Source organism: Ambystoma mexicanum, chromosome 10 (genome assembly GCF_040938575.1).
Source record: "Ambystoma mexicanum isolate Mex_15411 chromosome 10, UKY_AmexF1_1, whole genome shotgun sequence".
Lineage (NCBI taxonomy): Eukaryota > Metazoa > Chordata > Amphibia > Caudata > Ambystomatidae > Ambystoma > Ambystoma mexicanum.
The window spans coordinates 521,932,165-521,950,407 of NC_090932.1; the positions used below are offsets into that span (position 1 = coordinate 521,932,165).

General features: G+C 46.4%; 29 non-coding genes and 20 pseudogenes across 29 annotated transcripts; all 49 read left to right on the plus strand.

Annotated features, from left to right (window-relative positions):
* Positions 1-57: 57 nt before the first annotated feature.
* Positions 58-176, plus strand: LOC138494368 (5S ribosomal RNA). Its single transcript, XR_011277304.1, has one exon. It is a non-coding gene; the product is annotated as a 5S ribosomal RNA (ribosomal RNA).
* A 106-nt stretch (positions 177-282) lies between these two features.
* Positions 283-391, plus strand: LOC138495580 (5S ribosomal RNA; annotated as a pseudogene).
* A 475-nt stretch (positions 392-866) lies between these two features.
* LOC138495972 (5S ribosomal RNA) lies at positions 867-975 on the plus strand (annotated as a pseudogene).
* A 106-nt stretch (positions 976-1,081) lies between these two features.
* On the plus strand, positions 1,082-1,190 carry LOC138495123 (5S ribosomal RNA; annotated as a pseudogene).
* A 106-nt stretch (positions 1,191-1,296) lies between these two features.
* LOC138496119 (5S ribosomal RNA) lies at positions 1,297-1,415 on the plus strand. Its single transcript, XR_011277677.1, has one exon. It is a non-coding gene; the product is annotated as a 5S ribosomal RNA (ribosomal RNA).
* Positions 1,416-1,521: 106 nt separating this feature from the next.
* On the plus strand, positions 1,522-1,640 carry LOC138496120 (5S ribosomal RNA). The gene has a single exon (XR_011277678.1). It is a non-coding gene; the product is annotated as a 5S ribosomal RNA (ribosomal RNA).
* Positions 1,641-2,534: 894 nt separating this feature from the next.
* Positions 2,535-2,653, plus strand: LOC138493800 (5S ribosomal RNA). Its single transcript, XR_011276790.1, has one exon. It is a non-coding gene; the product is annotated as a 5S ribosomal RNA (ribosomal RNA).
* Positions 2,654-2,748: 95 nt separating this feature from the next.
* Positions 2,749-2,862, plus strand: LOC138495513 (5S ribosomal RNA; annotated as a pseudogene).
* Positions 2,863-2,968: 106 nt separating this feature from the next.
* On the plus strand, positions 2,969-3,087 carry LOC138494705 (5S ribosomal RNA; annotated as a pseudogene).
* A 679-nt stretch (positions 3,088-3,766) lies between these two features.
* Positions 3,767-3,885, plus strand: LOC138494357 (5S ribosomal RNA). The gene has a single exon (XR_011277294.1). It is a non-coding gene; the product is annotated as a 5S ribosomal RNA (ribosomal RNA).
* A 106-nt stretch (positions 3,886-3,991) lies between these two features.
* LOC138493486 (5S ribosomal RNA) lies at positions 3,992-4,110 on the plus strand. The gene has a single exon (XR_011276504.1). It is a non-coding gene; the product is annotated as a 5S ribosomal RNA (ribosomal RNA).
* A 106-nt stretch (positions 4,111-4,216) lies between these two features.
* On the plus strand, positions 4,217-4,325 carry LOC138495162 (5S ribosomal RNA; annotated as a pseudogene).
* Positions 4,326-4,431: 106 nt separating this feature from the next.
* On the plus strand, positions 4,432-4,550 carry LOC138494338 (5S ribosomal RNA). Its single transcript, XR_011277277.1, has one exon. It is a non-coding gene; the product is annotated as a 5S ribosomal RNA (ribosomal RNA).
* Positions 4,551-5,230: 680 nt separating this feature from the next.
* On the plus strand, positions 5,231-5,349 carry LOC138494369 (5S ribosomal RNA). The gene has a single exon (XR_011277305.1). It is a non-coding gene; the product is annotated as a 5S ribosomal RNA (ribosomal RNA).
* Positions 5,350-5,455: 106 nt separating this feature from the next.
* On the plus strand, positions 5,456-5,564 carry LOC138495287 (5S ribosomal RNA; annotated as a pseudogene).
* Positions 5,565-6,039: 475 nt separating this feature from the next.
* LOC138495973 (5S ribosomal RNA) lies at positions 6,040-6,148 on the plus strand (annotated as a pseudogene).
* A 106-nt stretch (positions 6,149-6,254) lies between these two features.
* On the plus strand, positions 6,255-6,363 carry LOC138495125 (5S ribosomal RNA; annotated as a pseudogene).
* Positions 6,364-6,469: 106 nt separating this feature from the next.
* On the plus strand, positions 6,470-6,588 carry LOC138496121 (5S ribosomal RNA). The gene has a single exon (XR_011277679.1). It is a non-coding gene; the product is annotated as a 5S ribosomal RNA (ribosomal RNA).
* Positions 6,589-6,694: 106 nt separating this feature from the next.
* LOC138496122 (5S ribosomal RNA) lies at positions 6,695-6,813 on the plus strand. The gene has a single exon (XR_011277680.1). It is a non-coding gene; the product is annotated as a 5S ribosomal RNA (ribosomal RNA).
* Positions 6,814-7,707: 894 nt separating this feature from the next.
* On the plus strand, positions 7,708-7,826 carry LOC138493812 (5S ribosomal RNA). The gene has a single exon (XR_011276801.1). It is a non-coding gene; the product is annotated as a 5S ribosomal RNA (ribosomal RNA).
* A 95-nt stretch (positions 7,827-7,921) lies between these two features.
* LOC138495514 (5S ribosomal RNA) lies at positions 7,922-8,035 on the plus strand (annotated as a pseudogene).
* Positions 8,036-8,141: 106 nt separating this feature from the next.
* On the plus strand, positions 8,142-8,260 carry LOC138494707 (5S ribosomal RNA; annotated as a pseudogene).
* Positions 8,261-8,939: 679 nt separating this feature from the next.
* LOC138494358 (5S ribosomal RNA) lies at positions 8,940-9,058 on the plus strand. The gene has a single exon (XR_011277295.1). It is a non-coding gene; the product is annotated as a 5S ribosomal RNA (ribosomal RNA).
* A 106-nt stretch (positions 9,059-9,164) lies between these two features.
* LOC138493487 (5S ribosomal RNA) lies at positions 9,165-9,283 on the plus strand. The gene has a single exon (XR_011276505.1). It is a non-coding gene; the product is annotated as a 5S ribosomal RNA (ribosomal RNA).
* A 106-nt stretch (positions 9,284-9,389) lies between these two features.
* On the plus strand, positions 9,390-9,498 carry LOC138495163 (5S ribosomal RNA; annotated as a pseudogene).
* A 106-nt stretch (positions 9,499-9,604) lies between these two features.
* LOC138494339 (5S ribosomal RNA) lies at positions 9,605-9,723 on the plus strand. Its single transcript, XR_011277278.1, has one exon. It is a non-coding gene; the product is annotated as a 5S ribosomal RNA (ribosomal RNA).
* A 679-nt stretch (positions 9,724-10,402) lies between these two features.
* On the plus strand, positions 10,403-10,521 carry LOC138496123 (5S ribosomal RNA). The gene has a single exon (XR_011277681.1). It is a non-coding gene; the product is annotated as a 5S ribosomal RNA (ribosomal RNA).
* Positions 10,522-10,627: 106 nt separating this feature from the next.
* On the plus strand, positions 10,628-10,746 carry LOC138493488 (5S ribosomal RNA). Its single transcript, XR_011276506.1, has one exon. It is a non-coding gene; the product is annotated as a 5S ribosomal RNA (ribosomal RNA).
* A 454-nt stretch (positions 10,747-11,200) lies between these two features.
* LOC138495974 (5S ribosomal RNA) lies at positions 11,201-11,309 on the plus strand (annotated as a pseudogene).
* A 106-nt stretch (positions 11,310-11,415) lies between these two features.
* LOC138494615 (5S ribosomal RNA) lies at positions 11,416-11,534 on the plus strand. The gene has a single exon (XR_011277529.1). It is a non-coding gene; the product is annotated as a 5S ribosomal RNA (ribosomal RNA).
* A 106-nt stretch (positions 11,535-11,640) lies between these two features.
* On the plus strand, positions 11,641-11,759 carry LOC138494109 (5S ribosomal RNA). The gene has a single exon (XR_011277069.1). It is a non-coding gene; the product is annotated as a 5S ribosomal RNA (ribosomal RNA).
* Positions 11,760-11,865: 106 nt separating this feature from the next.
* Positions 11,866-11,984, plus strand: LOC138496124 (5S ribosomal RNA). Its single transcript, XR_011277682.1, has one exon. It is a non-coding gene; the product is annotated as a 5S ribosomal RNA (ribosomal RNA).
* A 106-nt stretch (positions 11,985-12,090) lies between these two features.
* On the plus strand, positions 12,091-12,199 carry LOC138495288 (5S ribosomal RNA; annotated as a pseudogene).
* Positions 12,200-12,888: 689 nt separating this feature from the next.
* LOC138494715 (5S ribosomal RNA) lies at positions 12,889-13,007 on the plus strand (annotated as a pseudogene).
* Positions 13,008-13,113: 106 nt separating this feature from the next.
* Positions 13,114-13,232, plus strand: LOC138497019 (5S ribosomal RNA). Its single transcript, XR_011278449.1, has one exon. It is a non-coding gene; the product is annotated as a 5S ribosomal RNA (ribosomal RNA).
* A 106-nt stretch (positions 13,233-13,338) lies between these two features.
* Positions 13,339-13,457, plus strand: LOC138493976 (5S ribosomal RNA). Its single transcript, XR_011276949.1, has one exon. It is a non-coding gene; the product is annotated as a 5S ribosomal RNA (ribosomal RNA).
* Positions 13,458-13,563: 106 nt separating this feature from the next.
* On the plus strand, positions 13,564-13,672 carry LOC138495334 (5S ribosomal RNA; annotated as a pseudogene).
* Positions 13,673-13,778: 106 nt separating this feature from the next.
* On the plus strand, positions 13,779-13,897 carry LOC138494463 (5S ribosomal RNA). Its single transcript, XR_011277391.1, has one exon. It is a non-coding gene; the product is annotated as a 5S ribosomal RNA (ribosomal RNA).
* A 475-nt stretch (positions 13,898-14,372) lies between these two features.
* Positions 14,373-14,481, plus strand: LOC138495976 (5S ribosomal RNA; annotated as a pseudogene).
* Positions 14,482-14,587: 106 nt separating this feature from the next.
* LOC138493895 (5S ribosomal RNA) lies at positions 14,588-14,706 on the plus strand. Its single transcript, XR_011276875.1, has one exon. It is a non-coding gene; the product is annotated as a 5S ribosomal RNA (ribosomal RNA).
* Positions 14,707-15,385: 679 nt separating this feature from the next.
* LOC138494197 (5S ribosomal RNA) lies at positions 15,386-15,504 on the plus strand. Its single transcript, XR_011277149.1, has one exon. It is a non-coding gene; the product is annotated as a 5S ribosomal RNA (ribosomal RNA).
* Positions 15,505-15,610: 106 nt separating this feature from the next.
* Positions 15,611-15,729, plus strand: LOC138494113 (5S ribosomal RNA). The gene has a single exon (XR_011277072.1). It is a non-coding gene; the product is annotated as a 5S ribosomal RNA (ribosomal RNA).
* Positions 15,730-15,835: 106 nt separating this feature from the next.
* Positions 15,836-15,954, plus strand: LOC138493489 (5S ribosomal RNA). Its single transcript, XR_011276507.1, has one exon. It is a non-coding gene; the product is annotated as a 5S ribosomal RNA (ribosomal RNA).
* Positions 15,955-16,408: 454 nt separating this feature from the next.
* On the plus strand, positions 16,409-16,517 carry LOC138495977 (5S ribosomal RNA; annotated as a pseudogene).
* A 106-nt stretch (positions 16,518-16,623) lies between these two features.
* LOC138493826 (5S ribosomal RNA) lies at positions 16,624-16,742 on the plus strand. Its single transcript, XR_011276813.1, has one exon. It is a non-coding gene; the product is annotated as a 5S ribosomal RNA (ribosomal RNA).
* Positions 16,743-16,848: 106 nt separating this feature from the next.
* LOC138494110 (5S ribosomal RNA) lies at positions 16,849-16,967 on the plus strand. The gene has a single exon (XR_011277070.1). It is a non-coding gene; the product is annotated as a 5S ribosomal RNA (ribosomal RNA).
* Positions 16,968-17,073: 106 nt separating this feature from the next.
* Positions 17,074-17,192, plus strand: LOC138496125 (5S ribosomal RNA). The gene has a single exon (XR_011277683.1). It is a non-coding gene; the product is annotated as a 5S ribosomal RNA (ribosomal RNA).
* A 106-nt stretch (positions 17,193-17,298) lies between these two features.
* On the plus strand, positions 17,299-17,407 carry LOC138495290 (5S ribosomal RNA; annotated as a pseudogene).
* Positions 17,408-18,096: 689 nt separating this feature from the next.
* LOC138494716 (5S ribosomal RNA) lies at positions 18,097-18,215 on the plus strand (annotated as a pseudogene).
* Positions 18,216-18,243: the final 28 nt, after the last annotated feature.

Below are 18,243 nucleotides of genomic sequence, written 5' to 3' on the forward strand. Positions count from 1 at the left end.
AAACTGCATGGTCTAGCCAACTAGATGCTTAAAGGTACAAATCTCAGAAGGCCCAGAGCCTACGCCCACACCACACTGAATGCGCCTGATTTCGTCTGATCTCAGAAGCTAAGCAGTGTGGGGCCTAGTTAGTACCTGGATGGGAGACCGCCTGGGAATACCAGGTGCTGTAGGCTTTTTTGTGCTCCATGTTCAGGCAGTGAGCCATTTCTCAATTGGCTTTCAAAACTGCATGGTCTAGCCAACTAGATGCTTAAAGGTACAAATCTCAGAAGGCCCAGAGCCTATGGCCACACCACACTGAATGCGTCTGATCTCAGAAGCTAAGCAGTGTCCGGCCTAGTTAGTACCTGGATGGGAGACCGCCTGGGAATACCAGGTTCTGTAGGCTTTTTTGTGCTCTATGATTAGTAATTGTGCCACTTCTCAATTTCTTTTTAAATTTGCTTATGATTCCAAAATAAATGTATCCCTTTTAATAGCGGAAATGTTGGACAACAACATGAGGGCTGGCGCTACCTATTTACATAAAAGTAACATACGGGTAGTGTGTTCATGGGTAATAAATCTACCTTCACATGTAATGCAGTTCAGAGAATATTGAGTCCATAAAGAGTCTTGAAAGAAAGCCATGGTTGTGTTGGTTGTTCTCTCCAACTCCCTGCAACAGAAACAGGATGGATGGAGTAAAGTTATCCAACCAGACATAGGAGTCCTGAATGGGCCCACAAGTCTTATATATCTCGCCTGATCGAGCCTGATCGAGCGCTGATCGGGTGATGAGCGTGGTATCATGTTGCAAGTGGCTTTATGGCTTAGCGTACTAACTGTAAATGCATAAGAGTAATACTCTTAGCATTTCTCAATTTTAGGGCTACACCACAATGAATGCGCCCGATCTCGGAAGCTAAGCAGTTTCGGGCCTAGTTAGTACCTGGATGGGAGACCGCCTGGGAATACCAGGTGCTGTAGGCTTTTTTGTGCTCCATGTTCAGGCAGTGAGCCATTTCTCAATTGGCTTTCAAAACTGCATGGTCTAGCCAACTAGATGCTTAAAGGTACAAATCTCAGAAGGCCCAGAGCCTACGGCCACACCACACTGAATGCGTCTGATCTCAGAAGCTAAGCAGTGTCGGGCCTAGTTAGTACCTGGATGGGAGACCGCATGGGAATACCAGGTGCTGTAGGCTTTTTTGTGCTCCATGTTCAGGCAGTGAGCCATTTCTCAATTAGCTTTCAAAACTGCATGGTCTAGCCAACTAGATGCTTAAAGGTACAAATCTCAGAAGGCCCAGAGCCTACGGCCACACCACACTGAATGCGCCTGATCTCGTCTGATCTCAGAAGCTAAGCAGTGTCGGGCCTAGTTAGTACCTGGATGGGAGACCGCCTGGGAATACCAGGTGCTGTAGGCTTTTTTGTGCTCCATGTTCAGCCAGTGAGCCATTTCTCAAATGGCTTTCAAAACTGCATGGTCTAGCCAACTAGATGCTTAAAGGTACAAATCTCAGAAGGCCCAGAGCCTACGGCCACACCACACTGAATGCGCCTGATCTCGTCTGATCTCAGAAGCTAAGCAGTGTCGGGCCTAGTTAGTACCTGGATGGGAGACCGCCTGGGAATACCAGGTGCTGTAGGCTTTTTTGTGCTCCATGTTCAGGCAGTGAGCCATTTCTCAATTGGCTTTCAAAACTGCATGGTCTAGCCAACTAGATGCTTAAAGGTACAAATCTCAGAAGGCCCAGAGCCTACGGCCACACCACACTGAATGCGTCTGATATCAGAAGCTAAGCAGTGTCAGGCCTAGTTAGTACCTGGATGGGAGACGGCCTGGGAATACCAGGTTCTGTAGGCTTTTTTGTGCTCTATGATTAGTAATTGTGCCACTTCTCAATTTCTTTTTAAATTTGCTTATGATTCCAAAATAAATGTATCCCTTTTAATAGCGGAAATGTTGGACAACAACATGAGGGCTGACGCTACCTATTTACATAAAATTAACATACGGGTAGTGTGTTCATGGGTAATAAATCTACCTTCACATGTAATGCAGTTCAGAGAATATTGAGTCCATAAAGAGTCTTGAAAGAAAGCCATGGTTGTGTTGGTTGTTCTCTCCAACCCCCTGCAACAGAAACAGGATGGATGGAGTAAAGTTATCCTACCAGACATAGGAGTCCTGAATGGGCCCACAAGTCTTATATATCTCGCCTGATCGAGCCTGATCGGGTGATGAACGTGGTATCATGTTGCAAGTGGCTTTATGGCTTAGCTTACTAACTGTAAATGCATAAGAGTAATACTCTTAGCATTTCTCAATTTTAGGGCTACACCACAATGAATGCGCCCGATCTCGGAAGCTAAGCAGTTTCGGGCCTAGTTAGTACCTGGATGGGAGACCGCCTGGGAATACCAGGTGCTGGAGGCTTTTTTGTGCTCCATGTTCAGGCAGTGAGCCATTTCTCAATTGGCTTTCAAAACTGCATGGTCTAGCCAACTAGATGCTTAAAGGTACAAATCTCAGAAGGCCCAGAGCCTACGGCCACACCACACTGAATGCGCCTGATCTCGTCTGATCTCAGAAGCTAAGCAGTGTCGGGCCTAGTTAGTACCTGGATGGGAGACCACCTGGGAATACCAGGTGCTGTAGGCTTTTTTGTGCTCCATGTTCAGGCAGTGAGCCATTTCTCAATTGGCTTTCAAAACTGCATGGTCTAGCCAACTAGATGCTTAAAGGTACAAATCTCAGAAGATGGCCACACCACACTGAATGCGCCTGATCTCGTCTGATCTCAGAAGCAGTGTCGGGCCTAGTTAGTACCTGGATGGGAGACCGCCTGGGAATACCAGGTGCTGTAGGCTTTTTTGTGCTCCATGTTCAGGCAGTGAGCCATTTCTCAATTGGCTTTCAAAACTGCATGGTCTAGCCAACTAGATGCTTAAAGGTACAAATCTCAGAAGGCCCAGAACCTACGGCCACACCACACTGATTGTGCCTGATCTCGTCTGATCTCAGAAGCTAAGCAGTGTCAGGCTTAGTTAGTACCTGGATGGGAGACCGCCTGGGAATACCAGGTGCTGTAGGCTTTTTTGTGCTCTATGATTAGTAATTGTGCCACTTCTCAATTTCTTTTTAAATTTGCTTATGATTCCAAAATAAATGTATCCCTTTTAATAGCGGAAATGTTGGACAACAACATGAGGGCTGGCGCTACCTATTTACATAAAATTAACATACGGGTAGTGTGTTCATGGGTAATAAATCTACCTTCACATGTAATGCAGTTCAGAGAATATTGAGTCCATAAAGAGTCTTGAAAGAAAGCCATGGTTGTGTTGGTTGTTCTCTCCAACTCCCTGCAACAGAAACAGGATGGATGGAGTAAAGTTATCCTACCAGACATAGGAGTCCTGAATGGGCCCACAAGTCTTATATATCTCGCCTGATCGAGCCTGATCGGGTGATGAGCGTGGTATCATGTTGCAAGTGGCTTTATGGCTTAGCTTACTAACTGTAAATGCATAAGAGTAATACTCTTAGCATTTCTCAATTTTAGGGCTACACCACAATGAATGCGCCCGATCTCGGAAGCTAAGCAGTTTCGGGCCTAGTTAGTACCTGGATGGGAGACCGCCTGGGAATGCCAGGTGCTGTAGGCTTTTTTGTGCTCCATGTTCAGGCAGTGAGCCATTTCTCAATTGGCTTTCAAAACTGCATGGTCTAGCCAACTAGATGCTTAAAGGTACAAATCTCAGAAGGCCCAGAGCCTACGGCCACACCACAATGAATGCGCCTGATCTCGTCTGATCTCAGAAGCTAAGCAGTGTCGGGCCTAGTTAGTACCTGGATGGGAGACCGCCTGGGAATACCAGGTGCTGGAGGCTTTTTTGTGCTCCATGTTCAGGCAGTGAGCCATTTCTCAATTGGCTTTCAAAACTGCATGGTCTAGCCAACTAGATGCTTAAAGGTACAAATCTCAGAAGGCCCAGAGCCTACGGCCACACCACACTGAATGTGCCTGATCTCGTCTGATCTCAGAAGCTAAGCAGTGTCGGGCCTAGTTAGTACCTGGATGGGAGACCGCCTGGGAATACCAGGTGCTGTAGGCTTTTTTGTGCTCCATGTTCAGGCAGTGAGCCATTTCTCAATTGGCTTTCAAAACTGCATGGTCTAGCCAACTAGATGCTTAAAGGTACAAATCTCAGAAGGCCCAGAGCCTACGGCAACACCACACTGAATGCGTCTGATCTCAGAAGCTAAGCAGTGTCGGGCCTAGTTAGTACCTGGATGGGAGACCGCCTGGGAATACCAGGTGCTGTAGGCTTTTTTGTGCTCCATGTTCAGGCAGTGAGCCATTTCTCAATTGGCTTTCAAAACTGCATGGTCTAGCCAACTAGATGCTTAAAGGTACAAATCTTAGAAGGCACAGAGCCTACAGCCACACCACGCTGAATGTGCCTGATCTCGTCTGATCTCAGAAGCTAAGCAGTGTCAGGCCTAGTTAGTACCTGGATGGGAGACCGCCTGGGAATACCAGGTGCTGTAGGCTTTTTTGTGCTCTATGATTAGTAATTGTGCCACTTCTCAATTTCTTTTTAAATTTGCTTATGATTCCAAAATAAATGTATCCCTTTTAATAGCGGAAATGTTGGACAACAACATGAGGGCTGGCGCTACCTATTTACATAAAATTAACATACGGGTAGTGTGTTCATGGGTAATAAATCTACCTTCACATGTAATGCAGTTCAGAGAATATTGAGTCCATAAAGAGTCTTGAAAGAAAGCCATGGTTGTGTTGGTTGTTCTCTCCAACTCCCTGCAACAGAAACAGGATGGATGGAGTAAAGTTATCCTACCAGACATAGGAGTCCTGAATGGGCCCACAAGTCTTATATATCTCGCCTGATCGAGCGCTGATCGGGTGATGAGCGTGGTATCATGTTGCAAGTGGCTTTATGGCTTAGCTTACTAACTGTAAATGCATAAGAGTAATACTCTTAGCATTTCTCAATTTTAGGGCTACACCACAATGAATGCGCCCGATCTCGGAAGCTAAGCAGTTTCGGGCCTAGTTAGTACCTGGATGGGAGACCGCCTGGGAATACCAGGTGCTGGAGGCTTTTTTGTGCTCCATGTTCAGGCAGTGAGCCATTTCTCAATTGGCTTTCAAAACTGCATGGTCTAGCCAACTAGATGCTTAAAGGTACAAATCTCAGAAGGCCCAGAGCCTACGCCCACACCACACTGAATGCGCCTGATTTCGTCTGATCTCAGAAGCTAAGCAGTGTGGGGCCTAGTTAGTACCTGGATGGGAGACCGCCTGGGAATACCAGGTGCTGTAGGCTTTTTTGTGCTCCATGTTCAGGCAGTGAGCCATTTCTCAATTGGCTTTCAAAACTGCATGGTCTAGCCAACTAGATGCTTAAAGGTACAAATCTCAGAAGGCCCAGAGCCTACGGCCACACCACACTGAATGCGTCTGATCTCAGAAGCTAAGCAGTGTCGGGCCTAGTTAGTACCTGGATGGGAGACCGCCTGGGAATACCAGGTTCTGTAGGCTTTTTTGTGCTCTATGATTAGTAATTGTGCCACTTCTCAATTTCTTTTTAAATTTGCTTATGATTCCAAAATAAATGTATCCCTTTTAATAGCGGAAATGTTGGACAACAACATGAGGGCTGGCGCTACCTATTTACATAAAAGTAACATACGGGTAGTGTGTTCATGGGTAATAAATCTACCTTCACATGTAATGCAGTTCAGAGAATATTGAGTCCATAAAGAGTCTTGAAAGAAAGCCATGGTTGTGTTGGTTGTTCTCTCCAACTCCCTGCAACAGAAACAGGATGGATGGAGTAAAGTTATCCAACCAGACATAGGAGTCCTGAATGGGCCCACAAGTCTTATATATCTCGCCTGATCGAGCCTGATCGAGCGCTGATCGGGTGATGAGCGTGGTATCATGTTGCAAGTGGCTTTATGGCTTAGCTTACTAACTGTAAATGCATAAGAGTAATACTCTTAGCATTTCTCAATTTTAGGGCTACACCACAATGAATGCGCCCGATCTCGGAAGCTAAGCAGTTTCGGGCCTAGTTAGTACCTGGATGGGAGACCGCCTGGGAATACCAGGTGCTGTAGGCTTTTTTGTGCTCCATGTTCAGGCAGTGAGCCATTTCTCAATTGGCTTTCAAAACTGCATGGTCTAGCCAACTAGATGCTTAAAGGTACAAATCTCAGAAGGCCCAGAGCCTACGGCCACACCACACTGAATGCGTCTGATCTCAGAAGCTAAGCAGTGTCGGGCCTAGTTAGTACCTGGATGGGAGACCGCATGGGAATACCAGGTGCTGTAGGCTTTTTTGTGCTCCATGTTCAGGCAGTGAGCCATTTCTCAATTGGCTTTCAAAACTGCATGGTCTAGCCAACTAGATGCTTAAAGGTACAAATCTCAGAAGGCCCAGAGCCTACGGCCACACCACACTGAATGCGCCTGATCTCGTCTGATCTCAGAAGCTAAGCAGTGTCGGGCCTAGTTAGTACCTGGATGGGAGACCGCCTGGGAATACCAGGTGCTGTAGGCTTTTTTGTGCTCCATGTTCAGCCAGTGAGCCATTTCTCAAATGGCTTTCAAAACTGCATGGTCTAGCCAACTAGATGCTTAAAGGTACAAATCTCAGAAGGCCCAGAGCCTACGGCCACACCACACTGAATGCGCCTGATCTCGTCTGATCTCAGAAGCTAAGCAGTGTCGGGCCTAGTTAGTACCTGGATGGGAGACCGCCTGGGAATACCAGGTGCTGTAGGCTTTTTTGTGCTCCATGTTCAGGCAGTGAGCCATTTCTCAATTGGCTTTCAAAACTGCATGGTCTAGCCAACTAGATGCTTAAAGGTACAAATCTCAGAAGGCCCAGAGCCTACGGCCACACCACACTGAATGCGTCTGATATCAGAAGCTAAGCAGTGTCAGGCCTAGTTAGTACCTGGATGGGAGACGGCCTGGGAATACCAGGTTCTGTAGGCTTTTTTGTGCTCTATGATTAGTAATTGTGCCACTTCTCAATTTCTTTTTAAATTTGCTTATGATTCCAAAATAAATGTATCCCTTTTAATAGCGGAAATGTTGGACAACAACATGAGGGCTGACGCTACCTATTTACATAAAATTAACATACGGGTAGTGTGTTCATGGGTAATAAATCTACCTTCACATGTAATGCAGTTCAGAGAATATTGAGTCCATAAAGAGTCTTGAAAGAAAGCCATGGTTGTGTTGGTTGTTCTCTCCAACCCCCTGCAACAGAAACAGGATGGATGGAGTAAAGTTATCCTACCAGACATAGGAGTCCTGAATGGGCCCACAAGTCTTATATATCTCGCCTGATCGAGCCTGATCGGGTGATGAACGTGGTATCATGTTGCAAGTGGCTTTATGGCTTAGCTTACTAACTGTAAATGCATAAGAGTAATACTCTTAGCATTTCTCAATTTTAGGGCTACACCACAATGAATGCGCCCGATCTCGGAAGCTAAGCAGTTTCGGGCCTAGTTAGTACCTGGATGGGAGACCGCCTGGGAATACCAGGTGCTGGAGGCTTTTTTGTGCTCCATGTTCAGGCAGTGAGCCATTTCTCAATTGGCTTTCAAAACTGCATGGTCTAGCCAACTAGATGCTTAAAGGTACAAATCTCAGAAGGCCCAGAGCCTACGGCCACACCACACTGAATGCGCCTGATCTCGTCTGATCTCAGAAGCTAAGCAGTGTCGGGCCTAGTTAGTACCTGGATGGGAGACCACCTGGGAATACCAGGTGCTGTAGGCTTTTTTGTGCTCCATGTTCAGGCAGTGAGCCATTTCTCAATTGGCTTTCAAAACTGCATGGTCTAGCCAACTAGATGCTTAAAGGTACAAATCTCAGAAGATGGCCACACCACACTGAATGCGCCTGATCTCGTCTGATCTCAGAAGCAGTGTCGGGCCTAGTTAGTACCTGGATGGGAGACCGCCTGGGAATACCAGGTGCTGTAGGCTTTTTTGTGCTCCATGTTCAGGCAGTGAGCCATTTCTCAATTGGCTTTCAAAACTGCATGGTCTAGCCAACTAGATGCTTAAAGGTACAAATCTCAGAAGGCCCAGAACCTACGGCCACACCACACTGATTGTGCCTGATCTCGTCTGATCTCAGAAGCTAAGCAGTGTCAGGCTTAGTTAGTACCTGGATGGGAGACCGCCTGGGAATACCAGGTGCTGTAGGCTTTTTTGTGCTCTATGATTAGTAATTGTGCCACTTCTCAATTTCTTTTTAAATTTGCTTATGATTCCAAAATAAATGTATCCCTTTTAATAGCGGAAATGTTGGACAACAACATGAGGGCTGGCGCTACCTATTTACATAAAATTAACATACGGGTAGTGTGTTCATGGGTAATAAATCTACCTTCACATGTAATGCAGTTCAGAGAATATTGAGTCCATAAAGAGTCTTGAAAGAAAGCCATGGTTGTGTTGGTTGTTCTCTCCAACTCCCTGCAACAGAAACAGGATGGATGGAGTAAAGTTATCCTACCAGACATAGGAGTCCTGAATGGGCCCACAAGTCTTATATATCTCGCCTGATCGAGCCTGATCGGGTGATGAGCGTGGTATCATGTTGCAAGTGGCTTTATGGCTTAGCTTACTAACTGTAAATGCATAAGAGTAATACTCTTAGCATTTCTCAATTTTAGGGCTACACCACAATGAATGCGCCCGATCTCGGAAGCTAAGCAGTTTCGGGCCTAGTTAGTACCTGGATGGGAGACCGCCTGGGAATGCCAGGTGCTGTAGGCTTTTTTGTGCTCCATGTTCAGGCAGTGAGCCATTTCTCAATTGGCTTTCAAAACTGCATGGTCTAGCCAACTAGATGCTTAAAGGTACAAATCTCAGAAGGCCCAGAGCCTACGGCCACACCACAATGAATGCGCCTGATCTCGTCTGATCTCAGAAGCTAAGCAGTGTCGGGCCTAGTTAGTACCTGGATGGGAGACCGCCTGGGAATACCAGGTGCTGGAGGCTTTTTTGTGCTCCATGTTCAGGCAGTGAGCCATTTCTCAATTGGCTTTCAAAACTGCATGGTCTAGCCAACTAGATGCTTAAAGGTACAAATCTCAGAAGGCCCAGAGCCTACGGCCACACCACACTGAATGTGCCTGATCTCGTCTGATCTCAGAAGCTAAGCAGTGTCGGGCCTAGTTAGTACCTGGATGGGAGACCGCCTGGGAATACCAGGTGCTGTAGGCTTTTTTGTGCTCCATGTTCAGGCAGTGAGCCATTTCTCAATTGGCTTTCAAAACTGCATGGTCTAGCCAACTAGATGCTTAAAGGTACAAATCTCAGAAGGCCCAGAGCCTACGGCAACACCACACTGAATGCGTCTGATCTCAGAAGCTAAGCAGTGTCGGGCCTAGTTAGTACCTGGATGGGAGACCGCCTGGGAATACCAGGTGCTGTAGGCTTTTTTGTGCTCCATGTTCAGGCAGTGAGCCATTTCTCAATTGGCTTTCAAAACTGCATGGTCTAGCCAACTAGATGCTTAAAGGTACAAATCTTAGAAGGCACAGAGCCTACAGCCACACCACGCTGAATGTGCCTGATCTCGTCTGATCTCAGAAGCTAAGCAGTGTCAGGCCTAGTTAGTACCTGGATGGGAGACCGCCTGGGAATACCAGGTGCTGTAGGCTTTTTTGTGCTCTATGATTAGTAATTGTGCCACTTCTCAATTTCTTTTTAAATTTGCTTATGATTCCAAAATAAATGTATCCCTTTTAATAGCGGAAATGTTGGACAACAACATGAGGGCTGGCGCTACCTATTTACATAAAATTAACATACGGGTAGTGTGTTCATGGGTAATAAATCTACCTTCACATGTAATGCAGTTCAGAGAATATTGAGTCCATAAAGAGTCTTGAAAGAAAGCCATGGTTGTGTTGGTTGTTCTCTCCAACTCCCTGCAACAGAAACAGGATGGATGGAGTAAAGTTATCCTACCAGACATAGGAGTCCTGAATGGGCCCACAAGTCTTATATATCTCGCCTGATCGAGCCTGATCGGGTGATGAGCGTGGTATCATGTTGCAAGTGGCTTTATGGCTTAGCTTACTAACTGTAAATGCATAAGAGTAATACTCTTAGCATTTCTCAATTTTAGGGCTACACCACAATGAATGCGCCCGATCTCGGAAGCTAAGCAGTTTCGGGCCTAGTTAGTACCTGGATGGGAGACCGCCTGGGAATGCCAGGTGCTGTAGGCTTTTTTGTGCTCCATGTTCAGGCAGTGAGCCATTTCTCAATTGGCTTTCAAAACTGCATGGTCTAGCCAACTAGATGCTTAAAGGTACAAATCTCAGAAGGCCCAGAGCCTACGGCCACACCACACTGAATGCGCCTGATCTCGTCTGATCTCAGAAGCTAAGCAGTGTCGGGCCTAGTTAGTACCTGGATGGGAGACCGCCTGGGAATACCAGGTGCTGTAGGCTTTTTTGTGCTCCATGTTCAGGCAGTGAGCCATTTCTCAATTGGCTTTCAAAACTGCATGGTCTAGCCAACTAGATGCTTAAAGGTACAAATCTCAGAAGGCCCAGAGCCTACGGCCACACCACACTGAATGTGCCTGATCTCGTCTGATCTCAGAAGCTAAGCAGTGTCGGGCCTAGTTAGTACCTGGATGGGAGACCGCCTGGGAATACCAGGTGCTGTAGGCTTTTTTGTGCTCTATGATTAGTAATTGTGCCACTTCTCAATTTCTTTTTAATTTTGCTTATGATTCCAAAATAAATGTATCCCTTTTAATAGCGGAAATGTTGGACAACAACATGAGGGCTGGCGCTACCTATTTACATAAAATTAACATACGGGTAGTGTGTTCATGGGTAATAAATCTACCTTCACATGTAATGCAGTTCAGAGAATATTGAGTCCATTAAGAGTCTTGAAAGAAAGCCATGGTTGTGTTGGTTGTTCTCTCCAACTCCCTGCAACAGAAACAGGATGGATGGAGTAAAGTTATCCTACCAGACATAGGAGTCCTGAATGGGCCCACAAGTCTTATATATCTCGCCTGATCGGGTGATGAGCGTGGTATCATGTTGCAAGTGGCTTTATGGCTTAGCTTACTAACTGTAAATGCATAAGAGTAATACTCTTAGCATTTCTCAATTTTAGGGCTACACCACAATGAATGCGCCCGATCTCGGAAGCTAAGCAGTTTCGGGCCTAGTTAGTACCTGGATGGGAGACCGCCTGGGAATACCAGGTGCTGTAGGCTTTTTTGTGCTCCATGTTCAGGCAGTGAGCCATTTCTCAATTGGCTTTCAAAACTGCATGGTCTAGCCAACTAGATGCTTAAAGGTACAAATCTCAGAAGGCCCAGAGCCTACGGCCATACCACACTGAATGCGCCTGATCTCGTCTGATCTCAGAAGCTAAGCAGTGTCGGGCCTAGTTAGTACCTGGATGGGAGACCGCCTGGGAATACCAGGTGCTGTAGGCTTTTTTGTGTTCCATGTTCAGGCAGTGAGCCATTTCTCAATTGGCTTTCAAAACTGCATGGTCTAGCCAACTAGATGCTTAAAGGTACAAATCTCAGCAGGCCTAGAGCCTACGGCCACACCACACTGAATGTGCCTGATCTCGTCTGATCTCAGAAGCTAAGCAGTGTCAGGCCTAGTTAGTACCTGGATGGGAGACCGCCTGGGAATACCAGGTGCTGTAGGCTTTTTTGTGCTCCATGTTCAGGCAGTGAGCCATTTCTCAATTGGCTTTCAAAACTGCATGGTCTAGCCAACTAGATGCTTAAAGGTACAAATCTCAGAATGCCCAGAGCCTACGGCCACACCACACTGAATGCGCCTGATCTCGTCTGATCTCAGAAGCTAAGCAGTGTCGGGCCTAGTTAGTACCTGGATGGGAGACCGCCTGGGAATACCAGGTGCTGTAGGCTTTTTTGTGCTCCATGTTCAGGCAGTGAGCCATTTCTCAATTGGCTTTCAAAACTGCATGGTCTAGCCAACTAGATGCTTAAAGGTACAAATCTCAGAAGGCCCAGAGCCTACGGCCACACCACACTGAATGCGTCTGATCTCAGAAGCTAAGCAGTGTCGGGCCTAGTTAGTACCTGGATGGGAGACCGCCTGGGAATACCAGGTTCTGTAGGCTTTTTTGTGCTCTATGATTAGTAATTGTGCCACTTCTCAATTTCTTTTTAAATTTGCTTATGATTCCAAAATAAATGTATCCCTTTTAATAGCGGAAATGTTGGACAACAACATGAGGGCTGGCGCTACCTATTTACATAAAATTAACATACGGGTAGTGTGTTCATGGGTAATAAATCTACCTTCACATGTAATGCAGTTCAGAGAATATTGAGTCCATAAAGAGTCTTGAAAGAAAGCCATGGTTGTGTTGGTTGTTCTCTCCAACTCCCTGCAACAGAAACAGGATGGATGGAGTAAAGTTATCCAACCAGACATAGGAGTCCTGAATGGGCCCACAAGTCTTATATATCTCGCCTGATCGAGCCTGATCCAGCGCTGATCGGGTGATGAGCGTGGTATCATGTTGCAAGTGGCTTTATGGCTTAGTTTACTAACTGTAAATGCAAAAGAGTAATACTCTTAGCATTTCTCAATTTTAGGGCTACACCACAATGAATGCCCCGATCTCGGAAGCTAAGCAGTTTCGGGCCTAGTTAGTACCTGGATGGGAGACCGCCTGGGAATACCAGGTGCTGTAGGCTTTTTTGTGCTCCATGTTCAGGCAGTGAGCCATTTCTCAATTGGCTTTCAAAACTGCATGGTCTAGCCAACTAGATGCTTAAAGGTACAAATCTCAGAAGGCCCAGAGCCTCCGGCCACACCACACTGAATGCGCCTGATCTCGTCTGATCTCAGAAGCTAAGCAGTGTCGGGCCTAGTTAGTACCTGGATGGGAGACGGCCTGGGAATACCAGGTGTTGTAGGCTTTTTTGTGCTCCATGTTCAGGCAGTGAGCCATTTCTCAATTGGCTTTCAAAACTGCATGGTCTAGCCAAATAGATGCTTAAAGGTACAAATCTCAGAAGGCCCAGAGCCTACGGCCACACCACACTGAATGTGCCTGATCTCATCTGATCTCAGAAGCTAAGCAGTGTCGGGCCTAGTTAGTACCTGGATGGGAGACCGCCTGGGAATACCAGGTGCTGTAGGCTTTTTTGTGCTCCATGTTCAGGCAGTGAGCCATTTCTCAATTGGCTTTCAAAACTGCATGGTCTAGCCAACTAGATGCTTAAAGGTACAAATCTCAGAATGCCCAGAGCCTCCGGCCACACCACACTGAATGCGCCTGATCTCGTCTGATCTCAGAAGCTAAGCAGTGTCGGGCCTAGTTAGTACCTGGATGGGAGACCGCCTGGGAATACCAGGTGCTGTAGGCTTTTTTGTGCTCCATGTTCAGGCAGTGAGCCATTTCTCAATTGGCTTTCAAAACTGCATGGTCTAGCCAACTAGATGCTTAAAGGTACAAATCTCAGAAGGCCCAGAGCCTACGGCCACACCACACTGAATGCATCTGATCTCAGAAGCTAAGCAGTGTCAGGCCTAGTTAGTACCTGGATGGGAGGCCGCCTGGGAATACCAGGTGCTGTAGGCTTTTTTGTGCTCCATGTTCAGGCAGTGAGCCATTTCTCAATTGGCTTTCAAAACTGCATGGTCTAGCCAACTAGATGCTTAAAGGTACAAATCTCAGAAGGCCCAGAGCCTACGGCCACACCACACTGAATGCGCCTGATCTCGTCTGATCTCAGAAGCTAAGCAGTGTCGGGCCTAGTTAGTACCTGGATGGGAGACCACCTGGGAATACCAGGTTCTTTAGGCTTTTTTGTGCTCTATGATTAGTAATTGTGCCATTTCTCAATTTCTTTTTAAATTTGCTTATGATTCCAAAATAAATGTATCCCTTTTAATAGCGGAAATGTTGGACAACAACATGAGGGCTGGCGCTACCTATTTACATAAAATTAACATACGGGTAGTGTGTTCATGGGTAATAAATCTACCTTCACATGTAATGCAGTTCAGAGAATATTGAGTCCATAAAGAGTCTTGAAAGAAAGCCATGGTTGTGTTGGTTGTTCTCTCCAACTCCCTGCAACAGAAACAGGATGGATGGAGTAAAGTTATCCAACCAGACATAGGAGTCCTGAATGGGCCCACAAGTCTTATATATCTCGCCTGATCGAGCCTGATCCAGCGCTGATCGGGTGATGAGCGTGGTATCATGTTGCAAGTGGCTTTATGGCTTAGCTTACTAACTGTAAATGCAAAAGAGTAATACTCTTAGCATTTCTCAATTTTAGGGCTACACCACAATGAATGCGCCCGATCTCGGAAGCTAAGCAGTTTCGGGCCTAGTTAGTACCTGGATGGGAGACCGCCTGGGAATACCAGGTGCTGTAGGCTTTTTTGTGCTCCATGTTCAGGCAGTGAGCCATTTCTCAATTGGCTTTCAAAACTGCATGGTCTAGCCAACTAGATGCTTAAAGGTACAAATCTCAGAAGTCCCAGAGCCTACGGCCACACCACACTGAATGCGCCTGATCTCGTCTGATCTCAGAAGCTAAGCAGTGTCGGGCCTAGTTAGTACCTGGATGGGAGACCGCCTGGGAATACCAGGTTCTGTAGGCTTTTTTGTGCTCTATGATTAGTAATTGTGCCACTTCTCAATTTCTTTTTAAATTTGCTTATGATTCCAAAATAAATGTATCCCTTTTAATAGCGGAAATGTTGGACAACAACATGAGGGCTGGCGCTACCTATTTACATAAAATTAACATACGGGTAGTGTGTTCATGGGTAATAAATCTACCTTCACATGTAATGCAGTTCAGAGAATATTGAGTCCATAAAGAGTCTTGAAAGAAAGCCATGGTTGTGTTGGTTGTTCTCTCCAACTCCCTGCAACAGAAACAGGATGGATGGAGTAAAGTTATCCAACCAGACATAGGAGTCCTGAATGGGCCCACAAGTCTTATATATCTCGCCTGATCGAGCGCTGATCGGGTGATGAGCGTGGTATCATGTTGCAAGTGGCTTTATGGCTTAGCTTACTAACTGTAAATGCAAAAGAGTAATACTCTTAGCATTTCTCAGTTTTAGGGCTACACCACAATGAATGCGCCCGATCTCGGAAGCTAAGCAGTTTCGGGCATAGTTAGTACTGGATGGGAGACCGCCTGGGAATACCAGGTGCTGTAGGCTTTTTTGTGCTCCATGTTCAGGCAGTGAGCCATTTCTCAATTGGCTTTCAAAACTGCAGGGTCTAGCCAACTAGATGCTTAAAGGTACAAATCTCAGAAGGCCCAGACCCTACGGCCACACCACACTGAATGCGCCTGATCTCGTCTGATCTCAGAAGCTAAGCAGTGTCGGGCCTAGTTAGTAGCTGGATGGGAGACCGCCTGGGAATACCAGGTGCTGTAGGCTTTTTTGTGCTCCATGTTCAGGCAGTGAGCCATTTCTCAATTGGCTTTCAAAACTGCATGGTCTAGCCAACTAGATGCTTAAAGGTACAAATCTTAGAAGGCCCAGAGCCTACGGCCACACCACACTGAATGCGCCTGATCTCGTCTGATCTCAGAAGCTAAGCAGTGTCGGGCCTAGTTAGTACCTGGATGGGAGATCGCCTGGGAATACCAGGTGCTGTAAGCTTTTTTGTGCTCCATGTTCAGGCAGTGAGCCATTTCTCAATTGGCTTTCAAAACTGCATGGTCTAGCCAACTAGATGCTTAAAGGTACAAATCTCAGAAGGCCCAGAGCCTACGGCCACACCACACTGAATGTGCCTGATCTCGTCTGATCTCAGAAGCTAAGCAGTGTCGGGCCTAGTTAGTACCTGGATGGGAGACCGCCTGGGAATACCAGGTGCTGTAGGCTTTTTTGTGCTCTATGATTAGTAATTGTGCCACTTCTCAATTTCTTTTTAATTTTGCTTATGATTCCAAAATAAATGTATCCCTTTTAATAGCGGAAATGTTGGACAACAACATGAGGGCTGGCGCTACCTATTTACATAAAATTAACATACGGGTAGTGTGTTCATGGGTAATAAATCTACCTTCACATGTAATGCAGTTCAGAGAATATTGAGTCCATAAAGAGTCTTGAAAGAAAGCCATGGTTGTGTTGGTTGTTCTCTCCAACTCCCTGCAACAGAAACAGGATGGATGGAGTAAAGTTATCCTACCAGACATAGGAGTCCTGAATGGGCCCACAAGTCTTATATATCTCGCCTGATCGGGTGATGAGCGTGGTATCATGTTGCAAGTGGCTTTATGGCTTAGCTTACTAACTGTAAATGCATAAGAGTAATACTCTTAGCATTTCTCAATTTTAGGGCTACACCACAATGAATGCGCCCGATCTCGGAAGCTAAGCAGTTTCGGGCCTAGTTAGTACCTGGATGGGAGACCGCCTGGGAATACCAGGTGCTGTAGGCTTTTTTGTGCTCCATGTTCAGGCAGTGAGCCATTTCTCAATTGGCTTTCAAAACTGCATGGTCTAGCCAACTAGATGCTTAAAGGTACAAATCTCAGAAGGCCCAGAGCCTACGGCCATACCACACTGAATGCGCCTGATCTCGTCTGATCTCAGAAGCCAAGCAGTGTCGGGCCTAGTTAGTACCTGGATGGGAGACCGCCTGGGAATACCAGGTGCTGTAGGCTTTTTTGTGTTCCATGTTCAGGCAGTGAGCCATTTCTCAATTGGCTTTCAAAACTGCATGGTCTAGCCAACTAGATGCTTAAAGGTACAAATCTCAGCAGGCCTAGAGCCTACGGCCACACCACACTGAATGTGCCTGATCTCGTCTGATCTCAGAAGCTAAGCAGTGTCAGGCCTAGTTAGTACCTGGATGGGAGACCGCCTGGGAATACCAGGTGCTGTAGGCTTTTTTGTGCTCCATGTTCAGGCAGTGAGCCATTTCTCAATTGGCTTTCAAAACTGCATGGTCTAGCCAACTAGATGCTTAAAGGTACAAATCTCAGAATGCCCAGAGCCTACGGCCACACCACACTGAATGCGCCTGATCTCGTCTGATCTCAGAAGCTAAGCAGTGTCGGGCCTAGTTAGTACCTGGATGGGAGACCGCCTGGGAATACCAGGTGCTGTAGGCTTTTTTGTGCTCCATGTTCAGGCAGTGAGCCATTTCTCAATTGGCTTTCAAAACTGCATGGTCTAGCCAACTAGATGCTTAAAGGTACAAATCTCAGAAGGCCCAGAGCCTACGGCCACACCACACTGAATGCGTCTGATCTCAGAAGCTAAGCAGTGTCGGGCCTAGTTAGTACCTGGATGGGAGACCGCCTGGGAATACCAGGTTCTGTAGGCTTTTTTGTGCTCTATGATTAGTAATTGTGCCACTTCTCAATTTCTTTTTAAATTTGCTTATGATTCCAAAATAAATGTATCCCTTTTAATAGCGGAAATGTTGGACAACAACATGAGGGCTGGCGCTACCTATTTACATAAAATTAACATACGGGTAGTGTGTTCATGGGTAATAAATCTACCTTCACATGTAATGCAGTTCAGAGAATATTGAGTCCATAAAGAGTCTTGAAAGAAAGCCATGGTTGTGTTGGTTGTTCTCTCCAACTCCCTGCAACAGAAACAGGATGGATGGAGTAAAGTTATCCAACCAGACATAGGAGTCCTGAATGGGCCCACAAGTCTTATATATCTCGCCTGATCGAGCCTGATCCAGCGCTGATCGGGTGATGAGCGTGGTATCATGTTGCAAGTGGCTTTATGGCTTAGTTTACTAACTGTAAATGCAAAAGAGTAATACTCTTAGCATTTCTCAATTTTAGGGCTACACCACAATGAATGCCCCGATCTCGGAAGCTAAGCAGTTTCGGGCCTAGTTAGTACCTGGATGGGAGACCGCCTGGGAATACCAGGTGCTGTAGGCTTTTTTGTGCTCCATGTTCAGGCAGTGAGCCATTTCTCAATTGGCTTTCAAAACTGCATGGTCTAGCCAACTAGATGCTTAAAGGTACAAATCTCAGAAGGCCCAGAGCCTCCGGCCACACCACACTGAATGCGCCTGATCTCGTCTGATCTCAGAAGCTAAGCAGTGTCGGGCCTAGTTAGTACCTGGATGGGAGACGGCCTGGGAATACCAGGTGTTGTAGGCTTTTTTGTGCTCCATGTTCAGGCAGTGAG